Raw genomic sequence first — 12,869 nt, forward strand, 5'->3', positions numbered from 1 at the left:
GTGCTGAAAGTTCAAGTGTGTGATGAACACATTCCACAGCTCAGATTTTCTCTGGTGCCTTTTAAAATATTGCCATGGGAAGGAATTTTCCCTTTTGGCCATTTAGCATTGGACTTTTAGAATCAGGATGTGATTCAAAGGTCTTGGGTTCGAGTCCCACCACCAGAGTCGTCTTTTGTATCACGTGTGACATTAAAGACAATCTGTCAACTGTAAATCATGCTCAAGTGTCAAGGAGGTGTTGCCAAGCCTGAGCCTGCATGACTCCTCCCTACCCCACCGGTTTCCAGCCTTGACTGATTGATGTACAGGGCTCACTGCTGGAAGCCGAGCCCTGTACATCAGTAAGGCAGAGGTGGGGAGTTGGGCGGTGTGCTTCTGCGGCTCGCCAATGGCTCCTTGACACTAGAATCCTCATTTAGGAGGTCTTTGAAAGATGGCAAAGAGAAACAAAACTAGACAGAACCAGGGTACAGAGTTAATGTTTTAGAGCCCTGGTCTTCAGTTAAAACCTGCCTGGGGCTAAACTGTATGAGTGGACTAGTAGCATCATCCGGTTTTCTTGACTTTTACGAAGACTTTAATTGTATCCAATTTAAAAAAAAAGAGTCTTCAATCAACCATCAACATCGCAAAAACATGGAGTGAGAGAAAAATGTAAAGCTGTGCTTTTCTCTGGTGCCTTCGAAAATTTTCCCCTATAGAAGAATTATCTTTCAGCATTCCATGAGAAAAGGCTAGCCCCAGTTACCTGTGAGCTGGTGGGGGGAAATAGGTGGCCACGCAAGCGTAAAGCTCTGTGGTGCAATGGATAGCGCATTGGACTTCTAGGGCAAGAAAGGCATTCAAAGGTTGTGGGTTCGAGTCCCACCAGAGTCGACCTTTGTCTTGTTACATCTTTGTCTACGGCCTTAGGTGGTGTAGAAAAATGCCAATTTCTAGGTATATCGACAAGCCCTTATGCAGTTGATTATAAAATGCCATAAATCTCTTTCTTCTACCACATATGCAGCTTTTTGGTCCCCTCTTTGCCTTCTAGGAGAAGGCAGCCATTCCGAGCTTGTGGTATCACCAGAGTCAAGCCTTGCATTATCTAGAAAGCAAGGAGTGGTACTGGTTCCACCTGGGCTAAAAACTGAGCACATGCACCCAAGCTCGTGGCTCTGTGGCGCAATGGATAGCGCATTGGACTTCTAGAAAAGTGTAGTGATTCAAAGGTTGTGGGTTCGAGTCCCACCAGAGTCATCTTTTCTATCACGCCTGACGTCAAGACCTTGACTTCGCCTTTAGGTTGTCTTTGAAGAATGCAAAAGAAAAAACAAAACTAGACCGAGCCAGGCTTGGTAATCAAGGTTTCACAAGCCTGCTTTTGAGTTGAAGCCTGCTTTTGAGTTGAAGCCTACCTACGGAAACATTTTGTATTATATGTGACATTAAAGGCAATTTGCCAGCTCTATATCGTGCTGAAAGTTCAAGTGTGTGATGAACACATTCCACAGCTCAGATTTTCTCTGGTGCCTTTTAAAATATTGCCCTGGGAAGGAATTTTCCCTTTTGGCCATTCAGCATTGGACTTTTAGAATCAGGATGTGATTCAAAGGTCTTGGGTTCGAGTCCCACCACCAGAGTCGTCTTTTGTATCACGTGTGACATTAAAGACAATCTGTCAACTGTAAATCATGCTCAAGTGTCAAGGAGGTGTTGCCAAGCCTGAGCCTGCATGACTCCTCCCTACCCCACCGGTTTCCAGCCTTGACTGATTGATGTACAGGGCTCACTGCTGGAAGCCGAGCCCTGTACATCAGTCAGGCAGAGGTGGGGAGTTGGGCGGTGTGCTTCTGCGGCTCGCCAATGGCTCCTTGACACTAGAATCCTCATTTAGGAGATCTTTGAAAGATGGCAAAGAGAAACAAAACTAGACAGAACCAGGCTACAGAGTTAATGTTTTAGAGCCCTGGTCTTCAGTTAAAACCTGCCTGGGACTAAACTGTTTGAGTGGACTAGTAGCATCATCCGGTTTTCTTGACTTTTACGAAGACTTTTATTGTATCCAATTTAAAAAAAAAAAGTCTTCAATCAACCATCAACATCGCAAAAACATGGAGTGAGAGAAAAATGTAAAGCTGTGCTTTTCTCTGGTGCCTTCGAAAATTTTCCCCTATAGAAGAATTATCTTTCAGCATTCCATGAGAAAAGGCTAGCCCCAGTTACCTGTGAGCTGGTGGGGGGAAATGGGTGGTCACGCAAGCGTAAGGCTCTGTGGCGCAATGGATAGCGCATTGGACTTCTAGGGCAAGAACGGCATTCAAAGGTTGTGGGTTCGAGTCCCACCAGAGTCGACCTTTGTCTTGTTACATCTTTGTCTACGGCCTTAGGTGGTGTAGAAAAATGCCAATTTCTAGGTATATCGACAAGCCCTTATGCAGTTTATTATAAAATGCCATAAATCTCTTTCTTCTACCACATATGCAGCTTTTTGGTCCCCTCTTTGCCTTCTAGGAGAAGGCAGCCATTCCGAGCTTGTGGTATCACCAGAGTCAAGCCTTGCATTATCTAGAAAGCAAGGAGTGGTACTGGTTCCACCTGGGCTAAAAACTGAGCACATGCGCCCAAGCTCGTGGCTCTGTGGCGCAATGGATAGCGCATTGGACTTCTAGAAAAGTGTAGTGATTCAAAGGTTGTGGGTTCGAGTCCCACCAGAGTCTTCTTTTCTATCACGCCTGACGTCAAGACCTTGACTTCGCCTTTAGGTTGTCTTTGAAGAATGCAAAAGAAAAACCAAAACTAGACCGAGCCAGGCTTGGTAATCAAGGTTTCACAAGCCTGCTTTTGAGTTGAAGCCTACCTACGGAAACATTTTGTATTATATGTGACATTAAAGGCAATTTGCCAGCTCTATATCGTGCTGAAAGTTCAAGTGTGTGATGAACACATTCCACAGCTCAGATTTTCTCTGGTGCCTTTTAAAATATTGCCCTGGGAAGGAATTTTCCCTTTTGGCCATTCAGCATTGGACTTTTAGAATCAGGATGTGATTCAAAGGTCTTGGGTTCGAGTCCCACCACCAGAGTCGTCTTTTGTATCACGTGTGACATTAAAGACAATCTGTCAACTGTAAATCATGCTCAAGTGTCAAGGAGGTGTTGCCAAGCCTGAGCCTGCATGACTCCTCCCTACCCCACCGGTTTCCAGCCTTGACTGATTGATGTACAGGGCTCACTGCTGGAAGCCGAGCCCTGTACATCAGTCAGGCAGAGGTGGGGAGTTGGGCGGTGTGCTTCTGCGGCTCGCCAATGGCTCCTTGACACTAGAATCCTCATTTAGGAGGTCTTTGAAAGATGGCAAAGAGAAACAAAACTAGACAGAACCAGGCTACAGAGTTAATGTTTTAGAGCCCTGGTCTTCAGTTAAAACCTGCCTGGGGCTAAACTGTATGAGTGGACTAGTAGCATCATCCGGTTTTCTTGACTTTTACGAAGACTTTAATCGTATCCAATTTAAAAAAAAAGAGTCTTCAATCAACCATCAACATCGCAAAAACATGGAGTGAGAGAAAAATGTAAAGCTGTGCTTTTCTCTGGTGCCTTCGAAAATTTTCCCCTATAGAAGAATTATCTTTCAGCATTCCATGAGAAAAGGCTAGCCCCAGTTACCTGTGAGCTGGTGGGGGGAAATGTGTGGCAATGCAAGCGTAAGGCTCTGTGGCGCAATGGATAGCGCATTGGACTTCTAGGGCAAGGAAGGCATTCAAAGGTTGTGGGTTCGAGTCCCACCAGAGTCGACCTTCGTCTTGTTACATCTTTGTCTATGGCCTTAGGTGGTGTAGAAAATACAAAATTACTCTCACCGGTAATTCACTTTCCACGATTCCTTCATGACAGCACCATGAATGGAGGATGCTCCGCTCGTCTCTATAGGGACAGGAACACAGACAAGTTTAAAAGGCCCCTCCCCAGGCACACCCCCAGTGATTTTAAATTATAAGTAGAGGTGCACCAAATTTCCTTCAACCCATCTCTCGGGCGGGAATTAATGTGGTGCTGTCATGAAGGATTCGTGGAAAGTGAATTACCGGTGAGAATAATTTTGTATTTCCACAGCATGCTCCTTCATGACAGCACCATGAATGGAGACCTACCATATTAGTAGTCTCAGGGAGGGATAACTGCTTGTAGGACCTTTCTGCCGAATGCACAGTCCTGATTTGCCGCGACATTCAGTCGGTAATGTCTAATAAATGTATTTATGCTTGACCACGTAGCTGTTTTGCATATCTGGTCAGGTGATGCGTTCGCTTTTTCCGCCCAGGAAGAGGAGACCCCACGAGTTGAGTGAGCCTTGATGCCAGGAGGAGCGAGCTTGTTTTGCGCCCTATAGCCCTCTGCTATTGCTTGTTTTATCCACCTGGCAATGGTATCTTTAGATACCTTCTTCCCCTTATTTTTACCCTGGTATTGTACAAATAAATTTTCATCAATTCTCCATGATCTGGTTGTATCAAGGTAGTGTATTATTATTCTCCTCACGTCTAGACAATGGAATTTCCTTTCCTTGTGATTAGCCGGAGTGTTATAAAAGGACGGGAGTATAATCTCCTGATTTCTGTGAAAATCGGTGTTAACCTTGGGAGTAAATGTGTAGTCGTGTCTTAACACTATTTTATCCTCTAATATCTTCAGGAATGGCTCTCTAGAGGAAAGAGCCTGTATTTCCCCCACCCTTCTGGCTGTAGTAACAGCGACTAGAAAGGCAGCCTTGATGGAGAGCAATTTTAAGGATAATGTTTCTAATGGCTCAAAGGGATCCTCTGTCAGGGCGACCAAGACCGTGTTGAGATCCCAGGAAGGAAACTGTTTCCTAGGGGCAGGTCTAATCCGGGATACTGCTTTGATAAATCTGCTGATTAGTTTGTTCTCCATCAAGGAAGTCTCAAAAAAACTAGATAAAGCCGAGACCTGTACCTTTAATGTACTTAGACTAAGCCCTTTATCTAGGCCCTCCTGGAGAAAGTCTAGAATAGCTGGTATGTCAGGACTTTCTAGGTCAGGAATCTTTGGGTTATACCAGTTCAAGAAGGTTGTCCAGTATCTCTTGTATATAGCTGAGGTAGAACCTTTTCTACTAAGTAGAAGAGTAGATATTACCTTATCAGACAGACCCTTACGTACTAGAATTTCCCTCTCAGGAGCCACGCAGCTAACTTTAGTTTCTCTACCCCTGGATAGACCACTGGGCCCTGGAGTAGGAGATCCTTCCTCACTGGAAGAAATAGTGGACCCTCTACTGACATTTCTTCTAACATTGGAAACCAATTTCTCTTTGTCCAGAGAGGGGCTACCAGGATTACCGTGGCTTGACTTCCCCTGATCTTTCTCAGTACTAGAGGAATTATTGGGAAGGGAGGGAAGGCATAGGCTAGATTCATATTCCATGGAACTGACAGAGAATCCAGCACCCAGGGACTGTCTAACCGGTTGAGGGAACAAAATACTTCTACCTTTCTGTTTATTCGAGAGGCGAAAAGGTCCACCTGAGGCAACCCCCATTTCTGTATTATTATCTGAAATACTTCCTGATTCAGGGACCATTCCCCTGGAAGTATTTGTTGGCGACTTAAATAGTCTGCCTTTACATTGTGAATCCCTCTCAGGTGGACTGCTGTAATGGATAGAACCTGGTTTTCTGCCCAGGTGAAGATATTGTCTGATACACTCTGGAGGAGTAGAGATTTTGTGCCTCCCTGGTGACGCAGATAAGCTACGGTCGTTACATTGTCCGAGAGTATCTTGATGTGTTGACCCTCTAGAGAGTCCTGAAAATGTTAGAGCGCTAGCCAAGCCCCTAGCAGCTCTCTTAGGTTTGAGGAGCAAACTGAAATCTCCTGAGACCACTTGCCCTGGGCATAATGACCTAGACACTGAGCCCCCCAGCCTGAGCCGCTGGCGTCTACTGTAAGTGACACTACCGGCTGCTGAACCCACAAGACCCCTGTTTGCAAGTTTTTGGGACAGAGCCACCAGGAAAGGGAATCCTTTACCTTCTGGCCTAACAGAATCTTTTTGTCTAAAGATCTTGGATTATGTCCCAGGAGGACAGGATCCGACTCTGAAGAATTCTTGAGTGGGCCTGACTCCAAGCTACACAAGTTATGGAGGAGGTCATGAGGCCTAGTATCCTCATGCATTGTCGGAGTGAGGCCTTGTTCTTGGCTCTGAACTCGGAGAATTCTTGTAGAATGCGAGTCTGCTTTTCTAAGGGAAGAAAAGAGGTCTGCAGTTGGGAATCTAGCAAGACCCCCAAAAACACTTTCTGTCTGGTTGGGGTTAGGTCTGACTTTGGAAAGTTTATTATCCAACCCAATCGAGTAATTAGCTTCATTACTGATGTGAGTTGGGACAGGAGAGTCTCTTCTGACTGGGCTATCAGGAGGAAGTCGTCTAAATAAGGAAATAGGCAAATTCCTTCCTTCCTGAGATGGGCTACCATCTCTATCACCAGCTTCGTAAATATCCTCGGGGCTGAGGATATCCCGAAGGGGAGACAACAAAATTGGAAATGTCGTACCACTCCCTCCCGGAGAATCGCAAATCTGAGGTATTTGTGATATCTGGGGTGGATTGGGACGTGGTAGTAGGCATCCTTCAGGTCTATAGAGACCATGAAGGAGCCCGGCGGGATCAAGGGAATGATTGTCTTTATCGTTTCCATCTTGAAACGGCGATAGACAATCCATTTGTTCAGATATTTTAAGTTGATTATTGTTCTGTACGTTCCATTTGGTTTTTTTACCAAGAAGAGGCTGGAGTAATACCCCTGCTTTTCTTCCGAAATTGGAACTGGTACCACTGCCCCTAGAGCAATCATATCCTCTATCCCTTTGAGGATTAGATTGTTTTGTTTTACTGATCCCGCGTCTGTAATGAGAAACCTGGTCGGGGGAAGGCTGCTGAACTCTATCTTGTAGCCTACCTGAACAATGTTCAGGGCCCAGGGGTTTGAGGTAATGTTCTGCCAATCCCGGGCAAACTGGAGAAGCCTTCCCCCGACCAGGGATCCGTCATTGTTTTGTAGAGGTGGACTGGTTAGTATTGGGGTTAAGGAGGAAACCTCTCCCTCTAACCTCCCCCTTTGGGGTAACTCCACCTTCCCGTCTTCCCTTTCCCCTTATAGTCTTTAGAGGAAAAACGGGTTTTCCGAAAGGGCTGCTTTTTTTCCCTTAGACTCATCCGGTAAATCCTTCTTTTTATCTGCTGCCTTATCAAGGATTTTATCTAGCTCTGCTCCAAACACATACTCCCCTTTAAAGGGAATGGAGCATAGTTTGTTTTTGGACCATGTGTCCCCCGACCAAGACCTTAACCAGAGGGTCCTCCGGACTGAATTAGATAAGGTAGCTATTTTTGCACTAGACCGAATGGACTCGGCCGAGGCGTCGGCCAAGAAAACCAGTGGCCATCTTTAATAAAGGCAGAGTGCCCAAAATCTTTTCTCTAGGGGTTTTCTTCAGCTAATAGGACTTCCAGCTGGTTTAACCAGACTGACATGGTCCTAGCTATAGATGTGGCAGCGATGTTTGTTTTGGTGGTATAGGAGGTGGCTTCCCAAACTTTTTTAAGTAAGGAGTCACCCTTCCTATCCATAGGATCTCTTAACTGGCTGGAGTCCTCAAAGGGGATAGAGGTCCTTTTTGCTACTTTGGCTACCTGGACGTCTATCTTAGGGATCTCATCCCAGATATTTGTTTCGGTTTTATCAAACATAAGACGATTTTTTATCTCTCTAGAGACGGAAAACCTTTTCTCAGTCTGTTCCCACTCCTCTAACACCAAGTCCTTTAGATTTGCGTTAATGGGGAATACTGTATGCTTTTTTGCCTTTAGGCCACCAAACATCTCATCCACCACTGAACTTTCTTGAGCAGTCTCTTCTAAGTTCATGGTCTCTCTGACTGCTTTGATTAGGGTCTCAATGTCAGAGGAGTCAAAGAAATATTTTTTAACCGTAGCAGGAGTATGAGAAACATTCCCAACCTCCTCCTCATCATCATTATCATTATCCAACCTCTCTTCCTCCTCCAGCTCTATATCAGATGTCACATGCACAGCATTATCGGAGCTGGATGAGGAGGTAGAGATCTGTCTAATCCTTTTCCTAGGAACAGGATTATCCTTAGTTTTAGAGCCAGAAGCCGAGGGCTTTCTCATCTCCTCCTTTACAATAGATCTAATATCCTGCATGAGGGACTGTTTCTCGTCCCTTAACACATTAGAGATACAGGAGGTACATAGTTGTTTGCTATAAGACAACTCTAGGGTAATCTTGCACATAACACATCTCTTTGACTCTCTTCTCCTTGGGGTCTCCAGCTCTCCTGTCGGTGTGCGGCGTCCGGGCTCCGGACTGTGGACTTGCTCCATAGCTGCAGGGGGAGAGACAAAGCAGGCCATGCAGCTGACTCTTATAGAGTCTCCCGCGCTTGCCACTGCGCCGGACGCTGCCGCGACCCGGAAGTGTCCTTGCAAACTGCAATCGTCACTTCCTGTGACGTCAGAAAAGATGGCCGCCCCCACCGGAACGCGCGCGTCTCCTGGAGACTCCTGCCACCTCCCGGAGCAACGGAGGCTTGGAAACTCGGGAGGCCTCTGCTCAGAGAGGCACCGAGCTCCGTAAAACAGGGGAGGAACGAGGCCACGAAGACCCCGATCGACCCGCTCACCAGCTGGCTTGAAGGGCCCAGCCGCCGCAGCCCGCACTGGTAAGGTTCCTTCTGGCAGGAACAAAGTTGCCGTCCTCTCTGTAGGGACAGGAAGCACTGGGGGTGTGCCTGGGGAGGGGCCTTTTAAACTTGTCTGTGTTCCTGTCTCTATAGAGACAAGCAGAGCATCCTCCATTCATGGTGCTGTCATGAAGGAGCATGCTGTGGAAAATGCCAATTTCTAGGTATATCGACAAGCCCTTATGCAGTTGATTATAAAATGCCATAAATCTCTTTCTTCTACCACATATGCAGCTTTTTGGTCCCCTCTTTGCCTTCTAGGAGAAGGCAGCCATTCCGAGCTTGTGGTATCACCAGAGTCAAGCCTTGCATTATCTAGAAAGCAAGGAGAGGTACTGGTTCCACCTGGGCTAAAAACTGAGTACATGTGCCCAAGCGCGTGGCTCTGTGGCGCAATGGATAGCGCATTGGACTTCTAGAAAAGTGTAGTGATTCAAAGGTTGTGGGTTCGAGTCCCACCAGAGTCGTCTTTTCTATCACGCCTGACGTCAAGACCTTGACTTCGCCTTTAGGTTGTCTTTGAAGAATGCAAAAGAAAAACCAAAACTAGACCGAGCCAGGCTTGGTAATCAAGGTTTCACAAGCCTGCTTTTTTGTTGAAGCCTACCTACGGAAACATTTTGTATTATATGTGACATTAAAGGCAATTTGCCAGCTCTATATCGTGCTGAAAGTTCAAGTGTGTGATGAACACATTCCCCAGCTCAGATTTTCTCTGGTGCCTTTTAAAATATTGCCCTGGGAAGGAATTTTTCCTTTTGGCCATTCAGCATTGGACTTTTAGAATCAGGACGTGATTCAAAGGTCTTGGGTTCGAGTCCCACCACCAGAGTCGTCTTTTGTATCACGTGTGACATTAACCCCTTGCCTCTAAAGCCTGTTTTGGCCTTAATGACCAGGCTCATTTTTCAAATCTGACCTGTCTCACTTTATGCGCTTATAGCTCAGTGATGCTGTAACGTATGCTAGCGATTCTGAGATTGTTTTTTCGTCACATATGGCACTTTATATTAGTAGCAAAATTTGGTCACTACTTTGTGTATTTTTTGTGAAAAACATCAAAATATCATGAAAAATTTGAAAATTTTGCATTTTATGAACTTCTGAAATTCTCTGCTTCTAAAAAAGCAAGTCATAGCACATAAATTAGTTGCTAAATCACATTACCAATATGTCCTCTTTATTCTGGCATAATTTTGGAAACATATTTTACTTTTTTAGGGTGTTACTGGGCTTAGAAATTTATTAGCAAATTATCACATTTTGTGAAAATTTCCAAAACTGATTCTTTTTAGGGACCAGTTCTTTTTTTAAATGGATTTAGAAGGCTTGTATACTGGAAACCCCCATAAGTGACCCCATTTTGGAAACTAGACACCTTAAAGAATTAATCTAGGGGGATAATGAGCATTTTAACCCTACAGGGGCTGGAGGAAAGTATTCACAATTAGGCCGTAAAAAATCGAAAATTTAAATTTTCAAATAATATAAACGTTTAGATTAAAGTTTCTCATTTTCAAAAGGAACATGAGAAAAAAAGCATGCCAAAATTTGTAACGCAGGTTTTCCTGAATACAACGGTACCCCATATGTGGGCGTAAACCACTGTATGGGCACACAGCAGGGCTCAGAAGGAAGGGAGCGACAATTGGCTTTTTTAATGCAGATTTTGCTGAAGAAGTTTCTGAGCGCCAGGTGCGTTTGCAGAGCCCCTGTAGTGTCCGCAGAATAGAATCCCCCCAAAAGTCACCCCATTTTCGAAACTACACCCCTCAAAGAATTCATCTTTGGGTAGGATGAGCACTTTGACCCCACAGGTATTAGAGGAAAGTATTCAGAATTAGACAGTAAAAAGGAAAAAAACACGAAATTTTCCAATAATATGTTTGTTTAGTTTGAAATTTCTCAATTTCACGAGGAACAAGAGAAAAAAAAGTACCCCAAAATTTGTAACGCAGGTTCTCCTGAATACAACGGTACCCCATATGTGGGCGTAAACCACTGTATGGCCACACAGCTGGGCTCAGAAGGGAAGGAGCGCCTATTAGCTTTTTCAATGCAGATTTTTCTGAAGAAGTTTCTGAGCGCCAGGTGCGTTTGCAGCTCCCCTGTAGTGTCCGCAGACGAGAAACCCCCCATAAGTCACCCCATTTTGGAAAGTACACCCCTCAAGGAATTCATCTTTGGGTGTGTTGACCATTTTGACCCCACAGGTATTAGAGGAAAGTATTCAAAATAAGACAGTAAAATTGAAAAACTAGAATTTTTCCAATAATATGTTCGTTTAGTTGGAAATTTCTCAATTTCACGAGGAACAGGGGAGGAAGCTGCATGCCAAAATCTGTAACGCAGGTTCTCCTGAGTAGAATGGTACCCCATATGTGGGCATAAACCCCTGTATGGGCACCCAGCTGGGCTCAGAAGGGAAGGAGCGCCAATTAGCATTTTCAGTGCAGATTTTTCCGAAGAAGTTTCTGAGCGCCAGGTGCGTTTGCAGCGCCCCTGTAGTGTCAGCAGAATAGAACCCCCCCAAAAGTCACCCCATTTAGGAAAGTACACCCCTCAAAGAATTCATCTTGGGGTGTGGTGACCATTTTGACCCCACAGGTATTAGAGGAAAGTATTTAAAAGTAGAGAGTAAAAAAGAAAAACTCAAATTTTTCCAATAATATGTTTGTTTAGTTTGAAATTTCTCAATTTCATGAGGAACAGGAGAGAAAATGTACCCAAAAATTTATAACGCAGGTTCTCGTGAGTAGAACGGTACCGCATATGTGGGTATAAACCACTGTATGGGCACACAGCAGGGATCAGAAGGAAGGGAGCGCCAATTAGCATTTTCAGTGCAGATTTTGCTGAAGAAGTTTCTGAGCGCCAGGTGCATTTTTTAGTGCACCTGTAGTGCCAGCGTAGTAAAATCTCGCCATAAGTCACCCCATTTTGGAAAGTACACCCCTCAAAGAATTTATCTTGGGGTGTGGTGACCATTTTGACCCCACAGGTATTAGAGGAAAGTATTCAAAAGTAGACAGTAAAAATGAAAAACTCGAATTTTTCCAGTAATATGTTCCTTTAGTTGGAAATTTCTAAATTTCACGAGGAACAGGAAAGAAAACGTACCCCAAAATCTGTAACGCAGGTTCTCCTGAGTAGAACAGTACCCCATATGTGGGCATAAACCACTGTATGGGCACACAGACGGGCTCAGAAGGCAAGGAGCGCCAATTTGCTGGAGCAAAACCGCAGCTAGAAACAGTTATTAGAATAGCGCAGTTACTAAAATACAATAAAAAAATTAGATTACAGGTAATGTGGGGTGGTTACGGGTAATCTGGAGGTGGTTACGGGTAATCTGGAGGTGGTTATGGGTAATCTGCGGTGGTTACAGACAATCTAGGGTGGTTACAGGTAAGCTGCTGTGGTTACGGCCAACGTGGGGTGGTTACGGACAATCTGGGTTGGTTACGGATAAACTGAAGTGCTTATATGTAATTTGGGTTGGTTACGGCAATCTGGAGGGGGTCTTTGGCAATTTGGGGTGGTTAGAGGCAACGTGCGGCCGTCAGTGGCAACGTGCGGCCGTCAGTGGCAACGTGCGGCCGTCAGTGGCAACGTGCGGCCGTCAGTGGCAACGTGCGGCCGTCAGTGGCAACGTGCGGTGGTTACGTGTAATCTGGCGTGATTACGGGCAACCTGGGGCGATTAGGGGCAACGTGCAGTGGTTACGGGTAATCTGGTGTGATTACAGGCAACCTGGGGCGGTTAGGGGCAACGTGCGGTGGTTACGTGCAATCTGGCGTGATTACGGGCAACGTGCGGTGGTTACGGACAATGTGCAGTGGTTATCGGCAACGTGCGGTGGTTACGGGCAACATGCGGTGGTTAAGTGTAATCTGGCGTGATTATGGGCAACCTGGGGTGGTTACGGGTAATCTGTTGTGATTACATGCAACCTGGGGTGGTTAGAGGCAACGTGTGGTTGTTACGGGCAATCTGGCATGATTACGGGCAACGTGCGGTGGTTACGGGCAACGTGCGGTGGTTACGGGCAATGTGCGGTGGTTACGGGCAACGTGCGGTGGTTACGGGCAAT

The 12,869-nt window shown here is 45.5% G+C and overlaps 6 non-coding genes across 6 annotated transcripts; all 6 read left to right on the forward strand.

Annotated features, from left to right (window-relative positions):
* Positions 1-793: 793 nt before the first annotated feature.
* Positions 794-879, forward strand: TRNAR-UCU (transfer RNA arginine (anticodon UCU)). Its single transcript is given in 2 exon segments — positions 794-830; positions 844-879. It is a non-coding gene; the product is annotated as a tRNA-Arg (tRNA).
* A 280-nt stretch (positions 880-1,159) lies between these two features.
* On the forward strand, positions 1,160-1,245 carry TRNAR-UCU (transfer RNA arginine (anticodon UCU)). The gene is given in 2 exon segments: positions 1,160-1,196; positions 1,210-1,245. It is a non-coding gene; the product is annotated as a tRNA-Arg (tRNA).
* Positions 1,246-2,253: 1,008 nt separating this feature from the next.
* Positions 2,254-2,339, forward strand: TRNAR-UCU (transfer RNA arginine (anticodon UCU)). The gene is given in 2 exon segments: positions 2,254-2,290; positions 2,304-2,339. It is a non-coding gene; the product is annotated as a tRNA-Arg (tRNA).
* A 280-nt stretch (positions 2,340-2,619) lies between these two features.
* On the forward strand, positions 2,620-2,705 carry TRNAR-UCU (transfer RNA arginine (anticodon UCU)). The gene is given in 2 exon segments: positions 2,620-2,656; positions 2,670-2,705. It is a non-coding gene; the product is annotated as a tRNA-Arg (tRNA).
* A 990-nt stretch (positions 2,706-3,695) lies between these two features.
* On the forward strand, positions 3,696-3,781 carry TRNAR-UCU (transfer RNA arginine (anticodon UCU)). The gene is given in 2 exon segments: positions 3,696-3,732; positions 3,746-3,781. It is a non-coding gene; the product is annotated as a tRNA-Arg (tRNA).
* Positions 3,782-9,157: 5,376 nt separating this feature from the next.
* TRNAR-UCU (transfer RNA arginine (anticodon UCU)) lies at positions 9,158-9,243 on the forward strand. Its single transcript is given in 2 exon segments — positions 9,158-9,194; positions 9,208-9,243. It is a non-coding gene; the product is annotated as a tRNA-Arg (tRNA).
* The last annotated feature ends 3,626 nt before the right edge of the window (positions 9,244-12,869 follow it).

The sequence above is a fragment of the Dendropsophus ebraccatus genome, chromosome 8 (assembly GCF_027789765.1).
Source record: "Dendropsophus ebraccatus isolate aDenEbr1 chromosome 8, aDenEbr1.pat, whole genome shotgun sequence".
Taxonomy (NCBI): domain Eukaryota; kingdom Metazoa; phylum Chordata; class Amphibia; order Anura; family Hylidae; genus Dendropsophus; species Dendropsophus ebraccatus.